The 16,014-nt window shown below is 41.1% G+C and overlaps 1 pseudogene; it reads left to right on the forward strand.

Annotated features, from left to right (window-relative positions):
* The first annotated feature begins 1 nt into the window (after position 1).
* Positions 2–14,302, forward strand: LOC138803524 (small ribosomal subunit protein uS7m pseudogene; annotated as a pseudogene).
* Positions 14,303–16,014: the final 1,712 nt, after the last annotated feature.

Genomic DNA, 16,014 nt, shown 5'->3' on the forward strand with positions numbered 1-16,014 from the left:
CATGCGGGGGCGGAGCCTCCGCGGGCCGGGGCGGGGCCTCTGCGCCCGGGGCGGGGGAGGAGGCGTGGCCAGTAGCAGCTCTCCGAGTCGGCCCGGGAGCCACGCCCCCAGCAATCATAGTCACACAAGCTTTATCTCCGATGCTATTGTGTGTTGGGTGTGTAGGATGGGGTACGCTGAACGGTGGCGAGAGTGTGAGCGTGATAACTGCTATTAAGGTTACTTATTCACATGAGGAGTTTTACGTCCGAAAGACTTCACATCTGATACTCATCAATGCATCCATTCCACAAACCACTCGTTTAATAGACATTTGCTGTTTTGCACTAGGCACTCTGAGGTTGAAGGAAGGCGAGGAAGGCGTGAATAGACAATAAAATAGATCGCAGATGAGACCGAGTGTTTAGAATTGGTAAGACAATACAAAAAAAATTGGTAAGGGCTGAGGAGGAAATTTAAGGAAAAGAAAGAGTTGGACCTCTTTTAAATATTTGAAATACCATTTTAAATACGTTTTGAAAAACTAAAAACCTGAAGAAAATGAGAGAGAGACTTGGGGCAAGAACCTTCAAGAGGGAAGGATTATCAAGTACAAAGACTGGATGTTAGGAGTAGCGAACTGAAGAAACAGCAAGAGATCAATGTGAGTGGAGTTGTAAGCTATGGAGAACATAGTAGGAGACAAGACAAGATTACTAATTTAAAAATTTAAGTATTTGTGGACAACATACATTATTATTCAAGGTCCAGAGAATATAATAACGGATGAGCACCAAGAGATTAAATTCTGTGATGAATATAAATAGTAAACAAGAAAGCTATCCAATAACATTTTGCAGATAAATAAGCTGAAGGAAGTCAAAGAGTAAGTGCTTTGTTAGGTGGTCAAATCAGGCCTTTATGTAGCATTTAAACTGTGATGTGAAGGATGAGTATAAGCTGTGCAAATACAGGAAAAAGCTAAAAAGGGAACCCAGATATGGAGCATTATCTAAACCTGGAGAATTAGAGGAGGGATTTTCTTTGCCTTTTACTTTTTTTTTTAGACTGATGATTTTAGAGAAAATTATTTTGCTAATTTTCAGACATGGGAAAAACTGGTGACATCCCAGACAAAGGAAAGAACAACTCTGGATCCCTCAATAAGACTGAGATCCCAAACCCAAGGGAAAGGTTTGACCTTAGACAGGAGCAGAGATACTCCATACTTACAAGAAGGAGAAGGGGGATTATGGGTTAGGTGCCAGTAGGTCAGTAGTTAAGATGATTTAAAAACAAACAAAAAACAATGAGCTTCTTCTATCTGTTAGGTGAAAGGAGGCACAAAAAACTTAGTAATTAAGTATATTAGTTAAGTGAGTTCTGGTGTCACAGCACACTCCTGAACTGCCAGCAATGTTTTCATCCAACAACAGCTAAATATATGATGGTAGTCACTAAGATTGAAACAAACCTGAGCTGGAAAATTCTATTGCCTAAATGATGTTATAGCCATCATAATATCATAGCACACTGTAAGACTTATGTGTCTGTGATGATACTGGTGTAAAAATAATCTATGCTGGCCATTATATAAAAGTATAGAACCGGGGCTGGGAAGGTGGTTCAGTGGTAGAGTGCTTGCCTTGCATGCATGAGGCCCTGGATTTGATTCCTCAGCACCACATAAGCAGAAAAAGCCGGAAGTGGCACTGTGGTCAAGCTGGCACCAGTGGCTCACATCTGTAATCTCAGCTACTCAGAAGGCTGAGATCTGAAGCCAACCCAGGCTGGAGACTACATCACACACACACACACACACACACACACACACACACACACACACACACACCACACACACACACACACCACACACACACACACACACAGAGGAAGTGGAGCTGTAACTCAGTGGTAGAGTGCTAGCCTTGAGCATAAAAGCTCAAGGAGTGCCCCAGTCCTGAGCTCAAGCCCCAGGACCAGCACCAAAAAAAAAGCACATAAAATTATGTATAACACATAATACTAGATAATGACAATAAACAACTTTGTTACTTTATAATACTTTTATTATTTTAACATGTACTCCTATTTGTTAAGAAAAAAAGAATGAATTGTAAAATAGCTTCAGATGATATTTAAATAAAAGACATTGCTATCAAAGGAGATGATAGGGGCTGGGAAGGGGGCTCAGTGGTAGAGCGCTTGCCTTGCATGCCAGAGGCCCTGGGTTCGATTCCTCAGCACCACATAAGCAAAAAGAAAAAAGCCGGAAGTGGCGCTGTGGCTCAAGTGGTAGAGTGCTAGCCTTGAGCTGAGGGACAGTGCCTAGTCCCAGAGTTCAGGCCCCACGACCGGACCAAAAAAGGAGATGATAGCTCTATCAACGTATGGTATTCCCTGATGACTTTCACGTAGGACAAGATGTATAGGTGGAAGATAGTGATATTGATCATTCTGATACAGTGTAGGCCTAGACTAATACGTATGTTTGTGTCTTCAGTTTTGTTGTGGTTTTCTTTATTTTTTCTGGTCCTGGGACTTGAACTCTGGGCCTGGGCAATGTCCCTCAGCTCTTCAGCTCAAGGCTAGTGCTCTACCAGTTGAGCCACAGCACCACTTCTGGTTTTCTAGTGGTTTATTGGAGATAAGAGTCTCACGGACTTTCTTGCCTGGGCTGGGTTTGAACCGTGATCCTCAGATCTCAGCCTCCTGAGAAGCTAGGTTTGCAGGCTTGAGCCACCAGCGCCCAGCTAATAAATAACTTTATTTATTTATTTATTTTTTGGTCAGTCATGGAGCTTGAACTCTAGGCCTGGTCACTGTCCCTGAGCTCTTCAGCTCAAGGCTAGCGCTCTACCACTTGAGGCACAGAGCCATTTCTGGCTTTTTCTGTTTATGTGTTGATGAAGAATCAAGCCCAGGGCCTCATGCATGCAAGGCAAGCACTCTACTGCTGTGCCACCTTCCTGGCCCCTGAGTCTTCAGGTTTTAAAGATTGTATTTCTATTAAGTAGCTGTACACAGAAGTTACCATTCAACAAATGTCTCTCCAGTCTTAACATAAAGTTTTAAAAGGAAATATATGTCATTTTTAAAGTGTAATGTGTGCCAAACCATCTATGTATGTATACTTGTATAAGGACATAATAATGAAATGGCCTAATGACCCATTTCTCAGAAAGTATCTCTATTTCTAAGGAGTACTTGCCTATACTTGGGTTTCAATCCCCAGCTCCATCACTTAGTAGCTAGATAGGCAAAATTTCCACATTCTCTGTGCCTCAGTTTTCCCAATAGTAACTATCTCCCAAGGTTATTTTGAGGATGAAATGAGTTCATACAGGTAATGAGCTTAGCTTGGTGGATAATAATAAATACTATATAACCATAGGCACAAAACATGAATACAATTGAGGTGTAATACAAAGCTGTTCTCTTTCTTTTTAGATATTTTTTCTCATTAGTTGGTTGAGTATTTACTTTGTGCCAGAATACCTTATCACCTTTAGTCATCCTTATAGTTCTATCAGTGAGTTCGTTTCCACATTTTACAAACATGGGAATGAAGATTCAAAGAAATTAACCAATTTACCTAGCTAGCTAGTAGTATTTATTGGTGAGTATCTGAGTCCACATCTCTCTTTTCCTTCTCCATATCGCCTCCTGTAAAACACAAGATGCACTTCTCATGGAAACATGTACTCCAAATGCTTACGAGCAGAAATCCTCTTGTTGCTGATGACTTTTGGAGTAAGCAAAATATGGGTACTTTCAAATATCATGACTCAGATTAAAAGAAGGCATTTACATAATATTAATTATCTCCATTAGCCTCTTAAAAACAGGAACCAGGTCTTATTCAGTGTGTGTGTGTGTGTGTGTGTGTGTGTGTGTGTGTGTGTGCTTGCATGCGCGCTACTGTTGAGGATCAAACCCAAGGCCTTATGCATACCAAGTGAACCCCGTACTGTGCGCTGTATCCCTAGTCCTCTTATTCATTTTTGTAGCCCTCAAAAGGAGCTCAGCTCCCAACATACAAAAAATGCTTAAGAATTGTTGCTCTGCCTGAATTATGTGTCCCTTTAGTGTTGAACTAAACACTGTCATTTATATTTTATCCTTTAATCCTCACTACAAAATTTATATTATAGTACTACCCATCCTATAGATTAAATCCTTGGGCTACTGGGTTATTGAATAGGTTGTTATGGTGACACAATCAGTAAACAGCAAAGCTTGAATTAGAATCTAGGTCTTTTTTTATTATATTCATTTCACCCTGCTACAAGCTATATTTGCATTGTCTGTGTGTCAATAAACATCATGGACATGATATAGACAACAACGGCAACTTGTTTTAACTTTCATCAGGGTCACCAGGCATCAGAAAGCTTAGCTTCAACTGTCAAAACACAGGTCAATGGAAGTGGCGCTGTGGCTCAAGTGGTAGAGCACCTGTCTTGAGCTGAAGAGCACAGGGACAGTGTCCAAGCCCAGAGTTCAAGCCCCACGCCCGACCAAAACAAAAACAAAAACAGGTCCAAAGGAAGAGCCAGGAGCAAGGGCAGTTTGTTTTGATTTTCTGTTTTTGGTTTTTTCAGTCCTGGGGCTTGAACTCAGGGCCTGGGCACTGTCCCTAAGCTTCTTTGGCTCAACGCTAGCACTCTACCACTTGAGTAACAGTGCCACTTACAGCTTTTTCTGTTTATTTGGTACTGAGGAATGGAACCCAGGGCTTCATGCATGCTAGGCAAGCACTCTACCACTAAGCCACATTCCCAGCCCAGCAAGGGCAATTCATGACTCCTAAGATCATATCCAATTCCACTGCCCTTAATCTACATTCTACACAAAGTGTCAATCTGCATGCTTTAGATCATCAGCTAAAATTAAACCTGGTGGTGTCACACTGGCTCTCATTCCTACATTTCTTAGTGACTAGCCTTGCATGGAATGAAGTGGCAGCTAAAGCATAGTGAAAAAAACTAGACACAGTCACAGGATAGAGATAATGCTAAGCCTTATATGTCATAAACTCATTAGGACAGAAATTGGGACTGATTCATCCTACCACTTAGAATATCAATAAATGCTAAAGACATGTTTTTTTTTCATTAAAGATGGAACTCAAGGCTTGTGCAGACTTAGTGCATTCTCTATCACTAAGCAATAAACGCTCCCCTCCCAACCCTAGATATTAAGTTAATGTTATTTAATTTGTGTTGTTTTAAGACAGCGGAGGAAGTGATCCTAAGTTTAGTTCAAACTCATGACCTCCTGCCTCAACCTCTCAAATAGCTGAGACTACAGATGTGTCTCTACAGTATTACCCCTGCCACTGAAATAGAATTTTTTTTTTTTGTCAGTCATGGGGCCTGAACTCTGGGCCTGGACACTGCCCCTCAGCTCTACAGCTCAAGGCTAGCGCTGTACCACTTGAGCCACAGCGCCATTTCCAGTTTTTTCTGCTTATGTGGTGCTGAGGAATTGAACCCAGCACCTCATGCATTCAAGGGGAGCACTCTACCACTAAGCCACCTTCCCAGCCCCTGAAATAGGCTTTTTAAAGGCCATACTGACAGCAAATTGAGGACACAATGAGAAGGGCAAGACCAGAGTTAAAAAGCCATTGCAAAGCTAAGCAAATTTAAGCTTGGACAATGGTAGCAGAGATGGAGAACGAGAAAAACATGGTTCTCTATATTCACTCAGAAACATTTTTAGAGATAAGAGTTTAAAACTCACTAAGCAATGGAATGAAAAGAGATAGGCAAAAAGGGAGTTACAAGGTTTCTAACGTGTTACTGAATAATCATTTAAGTAGCCACTTGGTTTAAAAGAAGAAGAGCCAGTTCCGGCTTTTTTTGCTTGTGTGGTGCTGAGGAATCAAACCCGGGGCCTCATGCATGTAAGTTAAGCACTCTACCACTGAGCCACCTTCCCAGCCCCAATATGAAGTTTCTTTACACAACTGCTTAAGAAATGTGATATTTTAAAAAATTCAGCAAAAATTATTCCCAGCTTTTCCACAATCTGCTGCATAGATGCAAACTATTTCATAGTGCACTATTATTGCCAGTTTGCTTCCCTTTCTTTTCCTAAACTGCCAACAACTGTTTTTTTTTGTTATTGCTATTATTGGTATCATATTTCTTAATTGGCATTTGTTGGCCATCAAAGAAAACATTTCCAGACCATTACCTTCTAAACATAGAAACCTACAAAAATCTAGCTTCGTTTGCTTAGTGTAGAGGAAACAAATTATGCTTCTATTTGGGAAAAGGAACTAAGAACTTGTTTTGTCTACAAACAGCAATTCCTGGGTCTTTCCTACACCCATTCCACTAGCTAAAGAAATGAGAAAGTGAAACAGCAAGTTTAGGAAAAAATGGCTAGCTTTCAACAGCAAGATGTTTTTCTTATGGTTCTTTGGGATTAAGTGCAATAATACATTTTAAAATGGTTTGCAGCTGGGTGCCGGTGGCTCACACCTGTAATCCTAGCTACTCAGGAGGCTGAGATCTGAGGATTGTGGTTCAAAGCCAGCCTGGGCAGAAAAGTCCTGGTAAAACTCTTTTTTTTTTAACTGTGTTTTTTTTTGTCTTTTCTTTTTTGGTACTGGGGATCGAACCCAGGACGTTGCACTTGCTAAGCAAGCGCTTTGCCACTGAGCTACATCCCAGCCCAGGTAAAACTCTTATCTCTAATTAACCACTCAAAAACCAGAAGTGACACTGTGGCTCAAGGGGTAGAACAGTAGCCTTGAGCACAAAGAGGCTCAGGAACAGCACCCAGGTGCTGAGTTCAAGCCCCACGACTCACACACACACACACACACACACACATACACACACACGTGTTAGCTAATTGTGAAGTGTGTTGTTGTCATTCACCTAATTCCATCACTGTTCTGAGCACTCACCATGTGCCAGTCATTGAGAAAAAAAAAAAAAAACCACACCAATATTTGAAGCTCTCTGATTCAAGAATTTTGATTATGGAAGTATGTAAATAAACTGCCATATAGTGATAATGTTTGGGGAGTGCCATGATGGAAAGATTTCGCCAAGAAAAGAACTACTGACTGGCCCGAGGGAGATAGCCAGGTAGATCTGAATTCCAATTTTACCTCCTCCATCTTGTTCAAGACGTTTGACCTTTTTACATAGCAGATTCTTGAACTAGATACTGAGGATAAAAGATATTTTCTGCACAAAATTACCCTGAAGGCTAAATAAGATAATAGATGTAAAGAATCCAGCATAATACTTCTGTATAATTGGTGCCTAACACAAATGCATTTCTTTGCTTCTGTTCTTTCTAAGGAAGATGAGAAAGACTGCCAAAGAAGTAATGTTTGAGATGAGTTTATAGACATGAAACCATGTTTAGCTTTCTTAGGAGAAAATATTTGTGGAGAAACTACTAGAAATAGGAACTCTCTGGAGATTCCCAGAATGATGAGGGCTTTGAAGAATATTCCAGGCAAACAGAATGATATCAGCAGACGCTTGAAAGCTTGAGATTCTGTAAGATGCGCATGGGAAATGTCATCTTTTTTCAGATGTGCTAAACCAGGGAAACAAGTACACCTGGGGTGGGAGATTAGGCTGAAGAAGAAGACCTGAGAAGAATTGGGATGGGCTGTTTGAAATGTTCTTTTCCTCCCCATATTTAGTGTTTGGAGTTTAAATGTCAAACTAGCCCTGCAAAATTGCAGACACATTGCCTTCAGACAGAAAGAACTGATCCACAAGGTTTCAACCTTGAAGGGGAAGCATATCAATTACAAAGATCTAACCTCCTATCTAATTCCCAGGACTATACAGTGATTTCCAAAACATGGGCCTTAGTGAATAATTTATGCACTCACTTTGTAGCTTTGTAATTAGATCTGGAGGATTTGGAGATACAGGCAACACTGGAACAACTCCCTGAGTATGTAAATATACCACACTGGAGAGTAAAATTGATAGTTTTGAAACTTCCTTCTCCTACCCAAACACCTGTGATAGATGGTATTATGGCTATGACTGAGTGAGATAAATATATTATATAAATAAGACACAAGACCATATGAAGTTGTTGGCTCACTTTAGATCAGGGAGAATCCTGATCTAAATTCCTGTTCCATTCAAGGCCTATACCATATACTCCAACTTGCAAATATCTATTATGTTTGTCCTGAATGATTCCCAAGGAGGTCTGATGAAATAAATCTGATATGTATCAAGTGTGTACTGTACTGTGGCTAATTTAACATTCATCTTATTGAGTGCTTTTTCTATGCCAAGGGCTGTATGTACATAATAAAGAATAAATCAAACTTGGTTTCTGTCCTCATGCAGCACTTAAGTGCCTCAAGTAATCATTAGAGCATCCATTTGAAAACTAAACTTTTAAAGAGCGGGAATATCAATAATAGGTCCCAAACATAATTTATTCATTAGGTATAGTAGGCACAGTGCTAAGGGTTTGTGATACTTGTAGGGACCCAAGGAAAATGTTTTGACTTCTATTTCTTCTAAACCCAGAAGAGAAATGAATATATAATAATGAATCTAGCTGCATTGTATTTGTCTCTATTTCAATACATTCGTCTTTAAGTATTTTTTGTATGGAGTAAGAAGTCTAAAAAGAAAGTAAAAGTACATACTTTATTAGCCCAAGAACACATTCTTGATAAGAAGGTTAAGAAGGCCCAGAAGCTTGACATCCCTTTTAATTAGACACATCTTAGAGGCTGGTAACTATGCCTTCCTTTCCTTCCTGGGTTAGCTCAGTATATGCTGAATTGAATTGCATAGAGTAAATCTAAAATGCCTTAGACATTGATGCTATGGTTTGAATGTATGTGTACCTCCAAAATTCATTGTTTGAAGTAAACTTCAAAGTGATAGCATTAAAAGGTGAACACTTTGTGGGGTTGGCCCAACAGGGACCTTCTTTCATGGATAGGTGTAATGCTCTTATAGAAGAGGCTTCAGAGAGCAGCCTGGTCCTTTCATCTCTTCTATCATGTAAGGACACAGCAGTCAACCGCTTTTACCTCTTTCAGTTAATATGAAAATGCAGCAAGAAAAACCCATTTTAGAAGCAGAGAAAAGCCCTCATTAGACACCAAATATGCTAGTGTCATAATCTTGGACTTCCTACACTAGAACTCTGAAAAATATTTCTTTCTCTTTGTTGTCTTCCCTCTCCTTCTTTTCTTTCCTTCTTTCTCATGTTTTAGACAGTGTGTAGTTATGTTGCTTTTAACCAGTGAATACAAGAGATCCTTCTATCTCCATCTCCTGAGTAGCTGTGACTATATACAGCTCAGAAATAAATGTCTTGTAAATTTTCCAGTCATAGATATTTTGTTATAACAGCACAAATGGACTGAGACAAGCAAACAATTTAAGTGTATCCTTACAGATTGAAGAAAACTGTATGAATGCTAAACGTGTCATGAACTTTTTCCCAAATGGAAAAGCACACTTGGTAATGAAGTGCACACATTTTATTGATTTGTAGGATTTTTGCATGTAAGGACTAAAATGTATTTTTATTTCATTTTAGACCTCTAACAAACCTCTGATCTCAGCATTATATCTTAACATAAATTTTAATTATTTACATAATATAATTTTTTTTTGGCCGGTCATGGGGCCTAAACTCTGGACCTGGGCACTGTCCCTCAGCTCTTCAGCTCAAGGCTAGCACTCTACCACTTGAGCCACAGCGCCACTTCCGGCTTTTTTTTTTCTGCTTATGCGGTGCTGAGGAATCAAACCCAGGGCCTCATGCATGCAAGGCAAGCGCTCTACCACTGAGCCACCTTCCCAGCCCCCATAATATAATTTTTAAAACTTACCCATTCATCATACATTCATCATACCAGGAGCTGATATAAAAAAAAAAAAAAAAAAAAAAAAAAAAACAAAGAAAGCACTGTGGTGACTGTCCTTAAAAGGAGCGCATGGTCCACTTTATCATTTCACTGAAAATGAATAGACTCCACTGGAATGTTAGTAAGATAGTACATGCAAGTCCAGCTTATCAGAACTGAAACAAATACAGTTTCTCACAAAGGCTAGTTCATTGTGAACATTCACAATGGTTGTTATAAGAGATACTGATTTTAGGAAAGCATTACTAATATTTATCATGTTCCTCTTTTCAAACACTGAGTCCCACTAATGCCTAGAAGCAGTTCTCAATTGGGGCTTAATTTTATGCATACACACCCTCATACATTCAGTATACATACACACATCAGGAGACATCTGGCAATGTCTGGAGACATTTTTAGTTGTCATAATTACTGGGGTGAATGCTATTAGCATCTATTGAGGAAAAGCCAAGGACACTGCTAAACATCCTACCATGGCCAGGCGCTGGTGGCTCACACCTGTAATCCTAGCTACTCAGGAGGCTGAGATCTGAGGATCACGGTTCAAAGCCAGCCCGGGCAGGAAAGTCTGTGAGACTCTTATCTTCAATTAAGCACTAGAAAACCGGAAGTGGCGCTGTGGCTCAAGTGGTAGAGCACTCGCCTTGAGCTGAAGAGCTGAGGGATAGCGCTCGAGCCCTGAGTTCAAGCCCCACGACCGACAAAAATAAAAATAAAAATAAAATCCTACAATGCAGTGGACAGCCCTCCACAATAAATAATTACCTGACCCAAAAAGTCAATAATGCAGAGATTGAAAATTTTTCAGAAGAAAAAATGGGACTCCATCTCCATAGAAGGGAAATTGGACATGGTAGTGAACACCTATCTTAAAAGTGATGATGAGAAGCCTAAAAGTAGGTGGATCACAGTTCAGGTACATGCTTGGGCAGAAAGCAAGACCCTATCCTAAAATAACTCATGAAAAACAGGGCTGGAGGTATGGCTCAAGTGGAACATGCCAGGTTAGCAAGTGTGAAGCCCTGATTTCAAACCTTAGTACTGCCAGAAACATAAAAATAAGAAAAAAGAAAAAAACTCTGGCCTTAAGGAAACATCTAAATGTCTCAGTTGTTATTTAAGGCCTGGACCAATTTGGCTCTGTCTCATCTTCACACTTTCTCTCCTACCTTATTCTGGATTCTACATCTATTCCAGCTCTATCAGACTGTTACAAATTTTAAAGAATGTTAAGCACGTGGGCTCTGAAGTCAGGCATATCTAGTTCCATATTTAATCTTTGCTACTTGTCTTTTGTGGATCCTTGGGCAAGTTACCCACCACCTCTAAGACTCAATTCTTTTTCTAAAATGGAAACAGGGATTAGGGGTGTGTTTTGGGTGGTAGAGCATCAGCCAATGAGTGAAAGCTTCAGATACCAAGTTGGAGTCCCAGTCTCAGACAAAAATCAATCATCAATCAAAAAGGGATAAAATTATCTATTGCTATTACAAAGACAATAGAAGATGTTTTGAGTAAACCCATCTCCTGGTACAACTTACTGTCCTTGTGCTGTTCTAGCCTTTATGAAGACACCAAATCCATGTTTCTTTGGTCCTTAGTTAGTTGCCTAAATATCTATCTCTCTTGCTGGCTTGAGAATTCCTGGGGTATAAGGATTGGGTAGTGTCATCTTTGCCTCCCTAGAACTTGTCATATAGTACATGATTAGTAAGTATTAGTCAAATTTCAACTTTGGCATTCTCTTTAAGAGCTCTAAGCCAATGGGTAAGGAAAAAACCTCTTAGAATTCTAAAGGAAGAGGAGGGTCTTTCCTTTGGAGCCACTTTTCTGTTTCTTTCTCCACACACATCTGAGGGCAGAGCTTTTTCCAGGTCTGAGTAATTGGTATAGTTCTTGGCCAGTTTCTTCTCCCTTTGAGAAAGAAAAATAGACAAAAAGGATACAAGATAAAAGAAATGTATGTATTACCTTTCTTATATAATTATAAACCCCTTTGTATATCACCTTTACATTAAAATAAAAAAAAAACAAAGCCACTCCCTCGACAACCTCATCTCAAAAAGATAAAAGATACAAAGATATATATGTGCCCCCAAACTCCTTATGTTTCTCAAATGTGTATTTGTATTTAAGACCTTTTCTGAGTGTCATATTTATATACTCTAACTTATTACTTGACATGCCCAACTGAGCACACAACAAAATGATTTTATGGTATAGACAGAATTTAGGGCCAGATAATATAGTCCAAGCTGGCCTCAAATTTGCAATCCTCCTGCCTTAGCCTCCAGAGTACTAGAATTACAGGTGTACATTTCCATGTTTGGCTAAAGCAATCTTTCTAAGATATAAATCTTTCTAAGATATAAATCCCTGCAAGGGTTTTCTAGTGTATCAATTGTAAATCTTCCCTTGGTTGATATTGAGTCAACACCTTCTCCACCCTCACCTGAGATTGTCCTCTCCTGGTGTTTGAACCGTATTGGCTATATTTCTAATGCTCAAATGAAACTGACTCATTTTCTTTCTCAGAAGCTTTGAACTTAATATACCATCTGCCTGAAATGCTTGTCCCCAGTTCAATTCATATCTTATCTACATTTTAACCTAAGTGTCTCCTCAAGGAGGACTTCCTTGACCTCTTCTTTCTCTTTGTCTATTAGCCTTCCTCATCACTCTCTAACACTCTAGTCATTACCTTCATTTGACCTTTTCAGAGGACACATCATTACCTGATATTTATTTGCTTGTTTGATTATTTTCTGTCTCCCACACTAGAAAGTGAGTTCCATGAATACAGAAAACTTGTGTATCTTATTTTCTCTGCTGTCTTCACTTCCTTGCCAATGCTGGACAAATAGTAAAGACCTTAATAAACAGATAGTTAATGAAGTTAAATGAAAATGTAGTGAAGTTACTAGAATAAGAAGCCATTCTAGCTGGGCATCAGTGGTTCACTCCTGTAATCCTAGCTACCCAGAATGCTGAGATTTGAGGATTGCAGTTTAAAGCCAGGCTGGACAGGAAAGTTCTTGAGACTTGTATCTCCAATTAAACTACAAAAAAAATCCAGAAGTGGTAGAGCACTAACCTTGAACAAAAAAGAAAAAAGCCCAAGGACAGTGCTCAGGCCCTGAGTTAAAGCTCTAGGTTCAGCCATGGCAGCAGGAGGGGCAGCAACAAAAGAAGAAGGAGAAAGAGGAGGAAGAGGGAGGGGAGAAGGAGGGAGGAGGAAGAGGGAGGGGAGGAGGGCTAGCAGGAGGAAGAGGAAGCAGAGGAGGAGGAGGAAGCAGAGGAGGAGGAGAAGGTATTCTAGCTCCTCAGTATGACTTTGGCAAGTCAGCAGTCCCTAAGGTTCAGTTTGAGCCTCTGTAAAGCCAGCACAATGACACCCTCCTCACACAGTGGTACAGTGGTAGCTTGAGTGCCTGATGTTTATTATAAATATCACAGTGCTCGGCACACCAGTGATCAGCAAATGCCTGTGCTATTTCTCCTCCTTGAGCCTCATTTTCCTCACTATAGGGATCTTAGCAGTGACTGCAAAGTATGGGTTGTGGTAAAGCAATGTTAACCTACTAGTCCTTCCTTCTTCTGGTCTCTGAACTTAGTGTTCCTTTTCCTTCTCTTCCACTTCTTCTCCCCTACCCTACCTTTATTCCTTGCAGCCTGGATAACCTCAGGGTCACCCCCTTCCGGATTTCACTGGGATCCCATCTCAGGTTAGGACTTCTTCTAGGCTACCCTGGGGCTTAGTGTTTTTGTTCAATAAAAACAGACATCATGGTCAAGGAATACAGCATGCTGTCTGATGGCTTTCAGGGCTAACTCAGATGAGATGGAGCCGCTACAGTCCTGAATTCAAAAATTCCCCTAGTTGACAAAGAATATTACCACAAACCTGTGGCTGAGCTCACTGAGGAGGAGAGATCTGAGCAGGAGCTCAAGAAAACTCAGCCTATCAAAGCTAAGTTCACCAACATGAGGATGAAAGGAGAAAACAAGGTACTGGCTAGATCCTTCATAAGCCAGACTCTGGAAGCAATGAAAAGGAATTGGTATAAGAATCATCACCTGCTTCTGCAGAGAAATGGGCAACTGCTGAACATAACCCCTATACCATCTTTCACCAAGCACTGAAAAAACTGTGAGCCTGTGAGTTGGGCTAGTATCCATCCTCAGAAGTGACCATTTCTACCAGGTCCCTGTACTCTAGCCTACCAATGATGGGACTACAGAAGTACTGTGAAGTAGACGATCACTGAGTACAGAGAGAAGGATCACTGGTAAACACTGATGCCAGAGAAACTGACATATGAGCTATTTGAGGCTTTTCACAACCAGGGCCCAATGATCAAAAGGAAGCATGACATGCACAAGATGTCTGAGGCCAACCATACCCTGCCCCACCACCCCTGATGGTAAGGAAGAGGGCACACCCTGGGCTTTTCACTGCAGGAATGTACTACTCACTGGAAAGAACCTGTGAGTGAAAGATGAGTTTTGGTGTGTGTGTGTGTGTGTGTGTGTGTGTGTGTGTGTGTGTGTGTGTGTGTGTGTGTGTGTGTGTGTGTGTGTGTGTGTGTGTGTGCTGGGCCTAGGGCTTGAACTCAGGGCCTGGGTGCTGTCCCTGAGCATTTTTGATCAAGGCTAACATTCTACCATTTGAGCCAGAGCTCCACTTTCAGCTTTTTGGGAATCAATTGGAAGTTAGAGTCTCATGGACTTTCCTGCCTGGGCTGGATTCCAACTTGGACCTTTATATCTCAGCCTCCTGAGTAGCTAGAATTAAAGGCATGCGCTACTTGCCTAAGTAATTAGAATTACAGGTAACTGGGTTGGGAAGGTGGCTCAGTGGTAGAGTGCTTGGCCCTGGGTTCGATTCCTCAGCACCACATAAGCAGAAAAAGTCAGAAGTGGCACTGTAGCTCAAGTGGTAGAGTGCTAGCCTTGAGCTGAAGAGCTGAGGGACAGCACCCAGGCCCAGAGTTCAGGCCCCACAACTGACCAAAAAAAGAAAAAAGAAAGAAAGAAAGAAAAGAAAAGAATTATAGGCAACCTTTTTAAAAAAGGATGGAGCAACAAGCTTCTTGCCCATTTCTCCTTCAGGGCCAGAGCTGGTGTCCCTGCCCCACCCCATGACATATCTACTTGAGGATTCCCTCAGGAAAACTCAGATCCAATCTGCTCATCCCTTAGCTAGGGGTAAACTTTTAGACTATGAAAAGAAGCAGTCTTAGTATAAGGAAAGCTTTATTAGAAAATCTTCACCCTCACCTGGTGAGCTTCCATTCGTTACAATTGACCAGGGCTTGTCTCCATAGCTAGTCCTTGTGCAACATGTATAAAAATGTAGTATCAGCTAGGAGCCGGTGGCTCACACCTGTAATCCTAGCTACTCAGGAGGCTGAGATCTGAGGATCACGGTTCAAAGCCAACCCTGGCAAGAAAGTCCGTGAAACTCTTATCTCCAATAAACCACCAGAAAACCGTAAGTGGCGCAATAGCTCAAGTGGTAGAGTGCTAGCCCTGAGCTGAAGAGCTGAGGGACAATGCTCAGGCCCAGAGTTCAAGCCCCACGACCGACAAAAAAAAAAAAAAAGAAAAAATGCAGTATCTGTTGGGGGAAAAAAGACATCACATTACTATTCTTCTCTTTCTTTTCCTTTGCTTTCTCCGTTCTCCTTCCTCTTCCTGAGATGGAGTCTTTGTAGCTCAGAATGGCCTCAGACTTGTGATTCTCCTGCCTCCCTTCTTGAGTGTTGGGACTACAGATGATACGTTACCACACCTGGCTTTTAAAAATTGATTTTTCACAGGTCCAGTGGAAGCATAGAAGGAAGGAGAGGAGGACACAGGGATAGAGGGACAGGGGTTGATGGAAAGAATCATATGACAGTGTTTTGAATGCAGCTACTCCAAAAATCAAGCAGATTCCCAGGACCCCAGAGACCAGCCTCAGCTGGCCCTGCCACTCCCCTCCTCTCTGGAGACCCTGCCTAGTAGCTCCCTTGAGATGCTTAGTTGTCCCCTGAACTATTTCCTCCAGCACTCAAAGGCACATGTTCCCCAATCATTGGCTGCACTACTCCTTACCCAAGCCCAGGCCACGAATGGGCGGCAGCCAAGTG

The sequence above is a fragment of the Dipodomys merriami genome, unplaced genomic scaffold (genome assembly GCF_024711535.1).
Source record: "Dipodomys merriami isolate MVZ:Mamm:240054 unplaced genomic scaffold, mDipMer1.0.p SCAF_34, whole genome shotgun sequence".
NCBI classification, from domain to species: Eukaryota; Metazoa; Chordata; class Mammalia; order Rodentia; family Heteromyidae; genus Dipodomys; species Dipodomys merriami.